Source organism: Anas platyrhynchos, chromosome 2, assembly GCF_047663525.1.
Source record: "Anas platyrhynchos isolate ZD024472 breed Pekin duck chromosome 2, IASCAAS_PekinDuck_T2T, whole genome shotgun sequence".
Lineage (NCBI taxonomy): Eukaryota > Metazoa > Chordata > Aves > Anseriformes > Anatidae > Anas > Anas platyrhynchos.
Genome location: NC_092588.1, coordinates 158,896,390 through 158,908,494, shown reverse-complemented (window position 1 = coordinate 158,908,494; position 12,105 = coordinate 158,896,390). Strand labels below are relative to the sequence as shown.

The window sequence follows — 12,105 nt, the reverse complement described above, 5'->3', positions numbered from 1 at the left end:
TTCTCGCTGTGACTCAGCTTTCCCATCAAATTCCAGCCGAACTCTTCGGTGTGAGCAGCGCTGAACTCCGAGTCTGTGTGTATGAGCCACTGGAAACTTGGTTATTTCTTGATGGGGAGGGTGTGGGCTTTGACAGGCCGGAGATAGAGCTGACTGTCATCCTGGCATCGGCAGGAGCTGTTCTCTTGGTGTCCCTTTCAATGATCTCCAGCTCAGCTTTAGCAGGCCAGGTCATCGCCAAGGCGTGCGATGTTCCCAGCACCCGCAGCCTTGCTAGTCCGTAGGTGCAGCCCCGAGACAAAAATAATCCAGATCATGGTGAACTTAACAGGAGTGGGAGAGACAAGGATGAATGAAAAATGTCCTTTTTTCAATTCTCGTTAGTGTGTTCTTATCGAGGATGGTAAGTTAAAACACGATCTGTGTGCTTAATTTGCCATTGTAAATCTGGTCAAAAGGAAGAGGTGCATCTTTTGTAATTTAGTGTAGAACTGAAATTAAGGACACTTCTGAACCTCCCTAAGGATACTTCCTCTCTATTTGGTACATAATAAAATCAGACTTACGACACGTCAGGTAGGACTATTTAAATGCATTGGTATTTTTTTATTGAACTTCTGAATTTGTGTTTTAAAATGGCTGATAGTTTTTAACGCTAGCTTTCTGGAGGTTTAACTCTTCATGTGCGAGATGCTAACAATTTTGATCAAAGATTCTTTTATGTGTCTGCAGCCTTTTAATTTATTCATATGTTCCATCTTTGTGGGGTGGGGTTTAATTTTTTTTCATGTTGAAGACTGTCTAAAAATGACATCAAAGTGGTAGAAACAGCGTGTCAGAAGGGAAACAGTCACAGGCATCAAGTTAATGAGGTTTTTCGGAATAACACAAGATCTACACAATTACTTCATGGTTTCTTTCCCCCTACCCTCTTCCATATAGAATAATTAAAAAATCAGTGCTTATACATTTGAGAGTAAGTGATAAATGCTAATTTTAAGCAGATAATAGAGGTTTTTTTCAGAGAGTTGAAGAGTTGACGCTCTGCAGAAATAGAGGGAAGTTGTTCCAGGGCAGGGGACAGACGTCAGTAGGGCCTGCTTCTGCGTTGGGGAGGTGGTGCTGCCTACATCCTTTTGTCCCTGGCCGTAAGCCACCTTCAGTTTTTTGGCTGGCTTGTTTGTTTTCAACTGGATCTCCTTCCTGATTTGTCTTTTTGAAGCTGAAGTGATTCTCGTGGATTGTGCAGTGTGGGCCTGGTGCAGAGGTAGGAAAGGAGTAGCAGAGAGAGGGGTAAGGATGATGCTCCCCAAACCCAGCTTTCTGCAGGAAAAAGCTGTCCTAAGAGCCACAGAGAGCTTTTAACAGCAGAGTTGTGTTTGGGTTGGATTCTGAAATGCCATAGGTAAAGGGGAAGGCTGTAGTCAGGCTCTTTGCAAATCCAAATATCCGCTTACCGCTCCAGGCTAGGTCTCCCAGGAAGCATCGCTACACTTTTTTTCACCTATCAAATAAAACAAGGTGTTGACTTGTTAATGTTTTATGGCATGCAACATAATCTACAGACATCTGGTGTATGTGCATGCAGAGGCTAGAATTGGGGCTGAAATCTTAGTGCTGCCTTGGCAGCCCGCGCTGCCTCCTGACCGGTTGCCCCGCGCAAAGTCCTACTAATGTAGAAGGTGGCGTAAATCCAGAACGACTGTAACACGGGGGCAAAACCCAGGTTAACCTCCGAATTATTACAGCGTGATGTATTCACACGGCAGCTGGAGGGATGCGTGGAGCTCGCTGTTGAAGAATATAAAGCAGAGGTAGGGAAGCTGCCTTCACGTTGCCTGTGCGTGAGGGCCCCGAGCAGCCTTCGTGTCGTGCTGCAGAGCTGGAGCCCGGCTCCTGGCAGGGCTGAGCCCGGTGGGGCACCGGTTTCTTTGGGTTGGGGGGGTGGCTTCTTTGTTTTGCTTTGCTGAGAATTGCAGAGCTGCAGACCAGGAGCTCGGGCTCGGGCCCTCAGCCTGCCCACAAAGCCTCTATCGGGTTTTTCTTCCTTATAAGGACAAATAGGAGAGCAGGACTTTGGGGCCAGGCCCGGGACGGCTGTGGGGAATCACTGGTGGGCACTGGTTTGGGGAGCAGCTGGTGGTTGCTGGCAGCACACAGGTAGTAGGGTTGGGATGGCTGTTAACCTTCACCATGCAAAACAAAACCTACAAAGTGCCTGGTCAAGCTACAGCAGGTCGAAAGCAAAACACACAGAAGTAACTTTTGAACAGTGCAATGTTTGCAACTCCTTACTGCAGGATATTTGCCCAGAGTTCAAAGGAATTGTATATATATTTTTTTAAAAAAAGACAAATTTATCAAAGAAATCCGTCAAGGACAATCAAATGGATTAACGTGATAGCTCTCGTTCTTGTTGGAAGAGAAGTTACCTGGGGAAGTATCGCTCTCGGGTCCATACTTCCCCTAGATGGACTTTCTCTCCAAGCCAGCCTGCTTGTCTTTCCTCTGAGATCAGGTCACAAAAATAGTTTGTAACCGTTTTCAGTGCAAATTGTGCTCACAAGCAGCATCCTGCGCTGCTGCTCTCTTGGTAGCAATTTGTCACTAATCTCGATTTATCACAGCTAATTTCTGCATGTGGCACAGCGTCATGCCGTAGCATGGCTGGTGATGTATTTTCGGACACTTGTAAGAGCAAAATATCACGTGTCTCTAATCTGGCTTTTGGCAAATCTCCTGGCTGCACTAGATGAAATATTGCTTGTTGTGCAGTGTGCTACCTGAATGTTCATGTTTACTAATGACTTGCGCTTTTTTGCCCCTTTCCCCATCCCTTTTCCCTCTCCTACTTCTTTTCCTCTCTTCTATTTTCTCCTCCTAGAAGCCTAGACTGTCTCCTAACACTGGGGCTGCCACTGTTACAAGACCAATGTACTTTTCTACCTGCCATTACACTTCTAAAATCTTCAGCATTTTACAGAGCTCTTGCTTTACATCCTTGGACTTTACGTGTAGAAGAAACCAAAGGGTAGCTGTGCTGTCGGCCGATCAGCCCTTCTCCTCCTCCCTCTGCTCTGCAGTGCTTGTTGAAACCTTCCTTTCTTTGTGTAAGCACAAACGTGCATGATGGTTTTTAACTGCACTATGTCAGCACTCCCACTGTATCCAAATCACAACTACGGCTCCATTTTCAGTTCAACCACCTTTAAATTTAATTTAAATCCTTTTTTTTTCATGGATGCTTAATGACAGAAGGTTTGGTGTTAAAGTTGTGCTTTCATGCGGATGGGTGCACCATGACTGCAGCTCCTCTCCCTTCTCCCCCTGCTCACCACAGCCTAGAATAACGCTACTTGCCTTTACCCCTGCTGCTTTGAAACCTTCTCATGTGAGGTTTTTATCTTTAACAACACTGACATTGTCAAAATGAGTGTTTCCACTTCATAACATTCATTAGGAAGACTTGAAAAATAGATTAGGAATAACCTTGCTTACTGAGGTACAGGAGGTTCCTCTTTGGTTTGAGAGGGGTGGGTTGAAGGATTGCCATCAACTGGGAGAATAAAAGAGAATGACCAGCCCCAGCTTCTTGCCTCTGTAGGCTTGCTTTGTTATCGTACTGCCTCTCACAACCCTTGGAGGTAAGCCTTTCCTTAATTGTGTGCTTTTAGCTCCATTTTGGTATGACAGCGTACCTGGATGAAATTATACCTACCACAGAAAAAAGTCTGTCAAAAAATCTGCCCCTTCCAACTCCGAGAGAAACAAAAGACCCGTGAACAGGTTGCCAAATCTAGCCTGGAATAGTTAAAGCAGTTTCCAGCAACACCAAGAGGAGCGTGTCCATTTGAACCTGAAGCAGAACTGCAGGAGGTCAGCCAGCCCCTTGCAATTCCAAAAGCGTAGTTACTACTTGGTTACTACCATTACCAGATAAAGCTCAGGAGAAGGGAATAACTGAGAGACTACTAGGACGCTAGTATTTTAAATTCTAGTATTTTAAATGAGGCAAGCTCAGGCTTTTTGGTAGACCAGTAGATGTTTTCTTTGAGGACAGTAGAGTTGTGCAGGTGAAATTCTCAGGTACTGAAGGCGAGTCAAGTACAGGATTTATTTGAATCAAAATCCAGAGGCAGAACACGATTCTCCAAATTGCCGAAAGCTCTTATGCTGAGCATTTGGCCTAAAAAAAAAATAATTTTTCTCTCTGTGAAGAGAGTGGCCTGCACGTGAATGTTCCAGTGCCCTGCTAGCACCTGGCCGTGTTGTGGTGCTGGCCTGCTAATGATTTCCTGTGAGAATATTGCACTGGGAATGAGTGCTGCAGTTACACCACCTCAAGGTTCTCTCTGAAGCTGTCTCAGAGAGTGACCCAGCCAATCTCCATGACTTTTTGAGCCCTCACAGGCTCCCCCCAGGGCGATAGTGCCCGGAGTTGTGGCAGTGAGTGGCCCGTAATCATGGGCGGCAGGGCCCGAGGCTTCCGTTCTCTGAGTCGGTGGGAACGTAACTGCTTTGCCCACCATCCCAAGCCTCCTTAGCAGCTGATAGCTTCGTGGTGCCAGTTTGCTGGGCTGAGACAGCAGCACTGGGGTGATACCTGTGTGCCTACAAGCCAGGCTCCTCTCCTGACAGCCATCACGTTGGTGACGTGAGGCCTGCAGCCGCTGGGCCCAGCCCGTGACTGAGGTACAAAAATGGCCGCTGCCCGTGGAGTAGGGCCGGAGAGGTGACTGGGATCCAAGCCACAGTGGCAAAAAGGGCCATGAGGGTGTCCCCTGCCTTTCTGGTGGTACTGGAGATGAGCTGTGTGGCAGCACGAGGCCAGCAGCCTCCACCTCTGGGGCCAGAGCCCCCCCAGTGCAATGAAGCAAGGAGGGGTGCTTGGCCCTTTCCTCTGGGCATGAAGTGCTTTCCTCCTCCTGGTTTTGTTTCCCATAAAGACAGACGTATTTTAAAGACCTCCTGTAACTGCCTTTTGGCATGGCTGACTCTGGAGCGAGGCAGCATTGCAGGCATTTTAGCTTTGGTGCCACAAATCGAGCTTTCTCACCTTTTGCCTTAAGTGGGTTTAGCCGCCGGTGCCCCAGAAACAGAAAGTAAATAATAAATCAGAGGAATTTTCAGACTGAGTAACAGCTTGCAGAGCCTCTTCCCCTGCAGTGCTTCACTGCAGCGGGGCACAGCAAAGTTTTAAGGCCCTGCTTCGGGGGAGCTGCTGGCCAGCGGTGCCGGGAGGGCTCAGCACAGCGGGGTCGGGCTTGCGACCAGCCCTGAACCACCCCAGCATCGCCTCGAGCAGTGCAAGGGCTGCTAATGAGAGCAGGGCACCCAGGGTTCAGCCTCTGTCAGCTGCTCACGCTAGCACAAATCACTCATTCCATCGCACTGCCACTTCCCCCCCATGTCTTTATCCTCCTTTAAATGTCATTAGGTTTGCATTGAGTATAAAGTTCAGGCAGAGGAAGAGCTGCTGGGTTCTATGTCTCTGTGCCCACCTTCCTTACCACGAGCCCTGTGATGTGAAAACAGCCCAGGGGTGTTTTTTGGGGCAGAAGGGTGGTGGGGCTGTGCTGGGGATGCATGCTGCGAGGGGAGGCGGGGATGCTGGGGGGTCGGCGCGGCGTGTCGCGTCTCCGCTCACCCCCAGAAAATGTACACGCACCTCCCTGAAAACCTAGGGCAGAAAATTGATATGCTAGAGAGTGTCTTTATTTTTGTATCTTTTTTTTTTCCGGAAAGCTGGGTAGCTACCAAATGTATTCCTCTGTTTAAATTTCATGTTATTTTGTCCGGTTTTGGGAGGCAATGCAGTGTTTTCAGAACATACTATACCTCCTCTGTGCTAATAAGCCTGTCTGCTGTCACTGCTGGTTTTTCTCAGATTCCGATGCCTTGTATGATGTGAAGCTGTGTATCGCTGTTGAATAAAACACCATAATAAACACCTCAAACTAACCTCTCACGAGTGGTGCTGTGCTGAGAATCTTGTTGGGTTGTGCTGCACGTATAAACTAGCAAATAAATAACATTTACTGCTCGGGGCTCTGCGGTGGATGCACATCTGGTGGCTTAAGGTACCTGATTTTGCGAGGATTCACACAAAAATGACGTGGCTGGGAATGGTAATCTACGTTTAACAACCTTTCGGAGTATTCCGATGACTACAGTGGGAGCATTTAACTGCCTCCCTAGCAGTCTTTGCTGCCTCATTAGTTTAACTAACCCCCCTCTCACTGATGACTAAGTTGCTTTTAGAGGAAGTTCTTATTAAAATTATATAGATATTCCTTGCCTTTAGCATCTTGAAAACAGGACACTTAAAAATGCGCTTTTCTTATTAAAGCTCTTTCTCCTCTTTCACCTGTCTGCTTATTTCATGGGTGGTAGGAGGTTTTATTTATAAAGGCTCTTCAGACTTCCCAGACTTCGGGGAGAGCTCTTCAGGCTTTTCAGAATGGGTCTGGATCCAGCCGTATTTGCTGAAGGAGTTATTTTGTGTTGCTTCAGTCTAAAGAAAGCATGAAGCTGAATAATTCACAAGGCTCATTTAGTTCTTCAGACTGGCATGACTAAGAGTTTTTGTGTGCGTCTGCTTGATCTTTTGGGGGTGCTTATTTTTAGGACTGAGGAGGAGGAGGGTGAAGGTGGGCGTCTACGGAGCCGGTCGGCAGCCCTGGGGGCACAGGCGGGGGCTGTTCCTGCTCTGTTCCGTGCTCTGGCTCCTGTCCATGCTGATCCTGTTGCCCTTGCTTCTGAGGGTAAGTGTGGAAAAGGAAAACTTCTGCTCTGCAGTGCAGGGCTCCAGAGGAGCTGGTGCCTGCTCACCTGAGGAGCCCTTGCAGCTTTCTTCACCTGGCAGAGGAGTTCAGAGCAGCACTCGGTGTAATCTCGGCTCATGAGCAGGCTCTGGGTGCTCCACATGCAGTGGCGGAGGACTTGGAGACCAGCTTGGATGTGCAGCTCACCCAAACGGCTCTCCTGTGTTGTCTGCCAGCCCGCTAGTTTAAGGTACCTGACTGATACCAACTCAGAAGCTGTTTTGGGAGGTCTTTAAGCACACACAATGTTTGGTGGCAGCGTAGCTTTAAAATATTACAGCAATTTTCGACATCCCTCCTTCTGTTAAGATGTTGGGTAGTTTGGTGAATTTCAGGATACCGTTCAGCTCAGGATACCGTTTTCGTGTGCACCTTGAAAGAGCCGCATGAATTTTTAATGAATTTTTCGATACCATGGGAATAGCTCCTTCGAAAACCCCTGACTTTGGAAGATGACACAGGGAAAATGTATTACTCCGTGTCGAGGAGGAGCCAGCTGCTACTCACACAACCTCTTTTTGCAGCTGAAAGTTCAGAGTGAGGAAGCTTAAATGTGGCAGTGCACCTCGGAGGTTTTTGGGGTTTAGCTGTCTGTTTTGTGAAGATATGTCCACTCGTAATCACTGCCTTACTGCCACAAGGCAGGACAGTCCTTGGTGAGTAAGGACCAGGGAACATTTTTGCCATAATCATCTGATCTTAATTTTTTCATCACCTGGATTTCATCATCTGAATGTTGCAAATCTTGCGTTTTTACAGGGGCTTACTACCAGAAATGCTCGACTTAAAAAGCAAAGCACTTATTTCTATTTTAAATTCAATGAACTTCAGACTAGCAATAGTTTAAGAGATTTACTTCCAGCTGTAAGATCAGCTCTCCTCGTACTTCTGTAAGGGATATCTGCACGTCAGGTGGACGTGGGCATCTCTTTGGCAGTGAGCAGCCGTAGGTCACCTTGTTCACCATACCTGCGTTAGCTGTTGGTGGATCATCTTAATTACAGAATAATTTCTGAATCCGAGGGCTCAGAAGTGCAGCGTGAGGCACAGCTGTGTGGATACATAATCATGACAAAAAAACAGCTGCTTCTGAGGCCACACGAGGGTTTTCTTTTGCAGATTCTGGATGCGCAACGTGCTTGTCGGTCTGCTGTGCTGACGTTTTCTCTGACCATCCAAGCAGAGGAGGCTCACCTGTATCACACTACACACACATACAGGCTTTGAAATCCTTCGGAATGACAGGTTTTGCATTCCCTTTCCTTCTGAAGCCTTAGGAAAGCCTAGAATTCAGGTCACCTGCAGGAGCCTCGGCCTCTTCAATGCCCTGCTGAACCAGGGCGCGCCGCGTCCCCTCTGCGGAGGGATGCGGTCAGCGCAGCTTCTCTCCTGCAGTTCACCTGAACAATTAAAATCTGAAATTTTGTTCATCTGAACATAAGAAAACGAGGCAAGACTTGCCTGCTGTGAAAGCAGTCCCTTTGTGCTGCTCCGATGGCTGATGCCAGGGCTGGCTGGTAGCAGGCTCCTTGCCTCCTAGAGACAAATCAGAGAAGTTTATTTGGATTTATGCAAAATAAATTACAAGCTCTTCTGAACTGCAGCGTGGTGCCTGCTCTAACACCTGTGCCTGTGCTTCGTGCAGTGATCTGGTGGCATGGTAGGTGGTCTCCTGTCGGTTTTCTCAAAATACCAACACTTCTGCCTGTTCCAGGTGCAGCAAGAGAGATCTCACCGATAACTTAGCTGTTAGGTGCATGCCTGTGTGTTAAATAGAAGTAACTTCTCATGCTCAGGCTGCTTAAAATTAGTAACTAAGAATAATTAATTAATAATTAAGAAAGAGCAGAGCAAGCATGGGGATGTTTTACGGTGACAGAGAAAGTCCTTTATGTATGCTGTTAAAAATATCTATATTTTTTTCTGAAACTTCTTGGATTTGTTTCAGACGTGGTTCAGAGTCCTGGCACTGTGGTTCAGCTTGCTATTTTGGTCATTTTAATGAACACCTGGGAAAAGGAAATAATTACAGGAAGCTGATCTTGGCTACACCTGTCATATCTTGGTGCCACTTCTACCCTGAACACGGAGCAGAAGCACAGCTCCTCTTTTGTCTGTGCTTGCCACTGCTTCGTGGAGTCTCTGCGTCAGCATCCTTATTTCTTCTCTAATTAGCCTGTCCCTAAGCTTTGAGACTTCCCCAAATGCAATAGGAAGGGAATAAATGCTCGTAGTGGATGAGTGGAGCTGTGAAGTCCCCTCTGATCAGCGACGGGTGCAGATTAAGGAAGGAGCACGGAGGGGCAGTGCTGTTACCTGCAGATAAAGCCGCAGCACCCACGGTGCCTGAGCTCAGGTAGGTGCTGTCACCGCTCTCATAGTAAAGAATTTCTGCCTCAGATCTAACCCAAACCCACCTTCTTTTACCTTAAAGCCGTCACCCCATATCCTATCCCTACACCCCCTGCCCAAGAGTCCCTCCCAGCCCTCCTGCAGCCCCTGAAGGCTCCCCGCAGCCTTCTCCTCTCCAGGCTGAGCAACCCCAACCCCTCGGCCTCTCCTCCCAGCAGAGCTGCTCCAGCCTCCGAGCATCCCCGTGGCCTCCCCTGGACTCCAGCAGCTCCACATCCCGGTGCTGGGCGCCCCACAGCCAAGGGCTGTAAATCCCTAAATTCTGGGATCTGCTCAAAGCAGGCAGGGCATGTCAGCAAGGTCGTGCCACGGAGCTTTTAGGGAGCGGGCTGTGCTCGTGCCGGCCGGGCTGGCCCCAGCAGCTTTGCTTTTGGCAGTAACAGAGTTTTCTGCAGGCTCAGGGAGCAGTGCTAATAACTCCAGTGACTCTCAGGGTGATCGTTCATTCATAACTGAGAGAGCAGGTGATGAGAACAAAGAGCAAAAGGACCAAAGCAGAGCAGAAAATCAACAAAACCTTTGGTTCCCAGTTTTAGTGAATGGTGGTGCTCAGATAGCAAGGGATAAAAGGATTGTCCTGGCTTTGGCATCTTGCAGGAAATCACCGTTTTTAAAAAAAATCATTTAATGTAGAGAAGTTTTTAATCATTTTTAAATGAAAACCAAGATCTTTTTCCAGATCTCCACTTTTTCAGACACAAAGCGAGTAATTTTCCATAATAACACTTCAAGATGTCCTTTTTGCATTTCTGTCCCCAAAAAGCTTGATATCCCGAGAAAACAGGCAACTAACCACCTGTAGGGCACAATGTAAGACTTGAGCAAGCTCAAATGGCTGCAGGGCATGGCTCTAAAATGCAGCGTGCCCAAGCTGCAGGGCTCTCCCCGCGAGGACCGGGTTAATTTTGGGGCCCCACCTGGCAATGAGCATCGGGCTGGCGCCTGCCGGCACTCACTGCCACTCCGGGGAAGGGGCTGTAACTAAGATAAATCTTTGGCTGGCTGCCTCGAGATGCTGATTAGATCCCCAAGTTGTCTCCGCTGACATAAATCAGTCAGCTTTTTACATATGTTAACCGACGGGCTCAAGAAGATTTTCTCCCTGTGCCGTAGTCTTGTTTGCCGCTCGTATCAAATCAGCTTAAGCCGTTGTGTAACGAGCTCTGTTATTTGCAGGAAAGTGGAGCATGTCAGCCCACGGGAACTTCTTTACGAAATGCTCCTCTTCCCCAGGAGCAAAGGGAACCTGCCCCGGGCACCCCCTGCGACCGAGGACCCCGGCGCCTGGCCGAGAGCGCTGCTGTGCTGGGCCGTGGCAGCGCCGCGTGCCCGGCAGAGAAATCACTGAGATGAGGAAGGGAAGAGGTGGGAGCGAGCGAGGTCGTGAGATTTGCAGAAAGCCAACGAGTTTCTGTACCGAGTGTCAGCCCGGGTCCGAAGGGGCTGCTGGTGCAGGGGCAGGAGGTGCTGGGGTGCAAGCTCCAGGGAGGACGTGGAGCAGAAGGAGGGGCCCTCCTTGTTTAAAAACACCGTTGCCATGGCATTGTCTCCCTCAAATGGTATTTTCCTAGCAACCTGCTACTTCTGCTTTTCCCTTTTTGCCTTTCAACTTGGATTCAAAGGTGGACTCGGGCGTCTTGACTTAACTTGTTGAATAGAAAAGAGAAAAGCTTACAATGAAGTAATGCGTACATCAAGGAGGCTGTTAAAAGCTGTGCGGCGAGGCCTAATGAGATTTTTCAAATGGAAATACAAAACCCTTTAGATTTTGTGGTGTTTAATATTCATTCTAGCGAGCCTCTGACAGCTGGATGGAGCAGTGGGGTTTGAATTTCCCAAGCAAGTAGCTGCTACTTAAACTGGTCAAGCCACGAGCTTGGGAAATTACATCTTAAATTCGTCTCTTTTTCGTTTTACCCAGCGTATTTTTGTATAGATAACCCAGTAAAAAAAAGCGCAGCTGCAACGTCCAGTTATTTTAGAATGGTATTGTTCAAACAAGCCTTTGAGGCAGGTAGAAGAGACCCCGAGGTTTATTGCAGCAAAGAAGCAGGGCCACTTGCCCATCCAGGTTTGGCACCCAAAGATGCGTCATGCTTCCATCCTATGCTTCTGTTACCCGATTTTCCTTTGATTAACGTGTCTCTCTGCAATGCGATAACGTGTTAAAGAGATGCTTTGTTTTCCTTTTTAATGCCTGGGACAACATCCAGTTTTTTTGTTGCTTATCCTGATGGTTTATACTACAACTTTTGCAGCGACCCTCTGGATCACTGGGGTTGATAACACCGCTCGTGCTTGCAAGGCTTGTCAAAGCAAAAGAAAAACCGTGCTGTGAAACACACATCAAAATAGAGCTTTTGGAAGTGTCTAAACATTTTATCCTCACCTTTTTGCTAGATCTGGCTTAATTATTTAGCTTCGTAAGATTTTCTCTGCAATACCAGATCAGCCCCGCAGCGCTGCGGCCGCACGTCCCCAGGGGGAAGCAGTGGCCCCGGGGGGTTTGTGCCAAGGGCAGGCTCTCTTGTTTAAAGCTCTCTTTTTTTCCAACTCTTTTTCCTTTTCTAAAACCTGCTGTCTTCTTGTTTGTACCACCTGGTGTAATGGGGTTTCATCCTGCCTAGCAAAGCTTTGGGAAGCGCTACGTGCTGTGCTGTGGTGTGGTGTGGGCCTGGGGGTGAGGAGGCTTCCCTCACGTGGGCTCCAGCTTGCAGCTCGCTCCGAGGCCACAGCTCTGTAATCTTCTTCCATTTCAGCCCCATCACCGAAAATAGGGTCAGGCTGATTATATTGTGCATTTTCGCTTTTATAACCGCACCGCATCTGTTGTTATTGCAGCGCTCTCCTTTCGGCGGTGTCAACTGGT

At 48.1% G+C, this 12,105-nt stretch overlaps 1 protein-coding gene across 13 annotated transcripts in view; it reads left to right on the top strand.

Moving 5' to 3' along the window:
* The window catches only part of MAP4 (microtubule associated protein 4), a 138,786-nt gene that overhangs the window by 55,415 nt on the left and 71,266 nt on the right, over window positions 1-12,105 (top strand). The window lies entirely within an intron of this gene.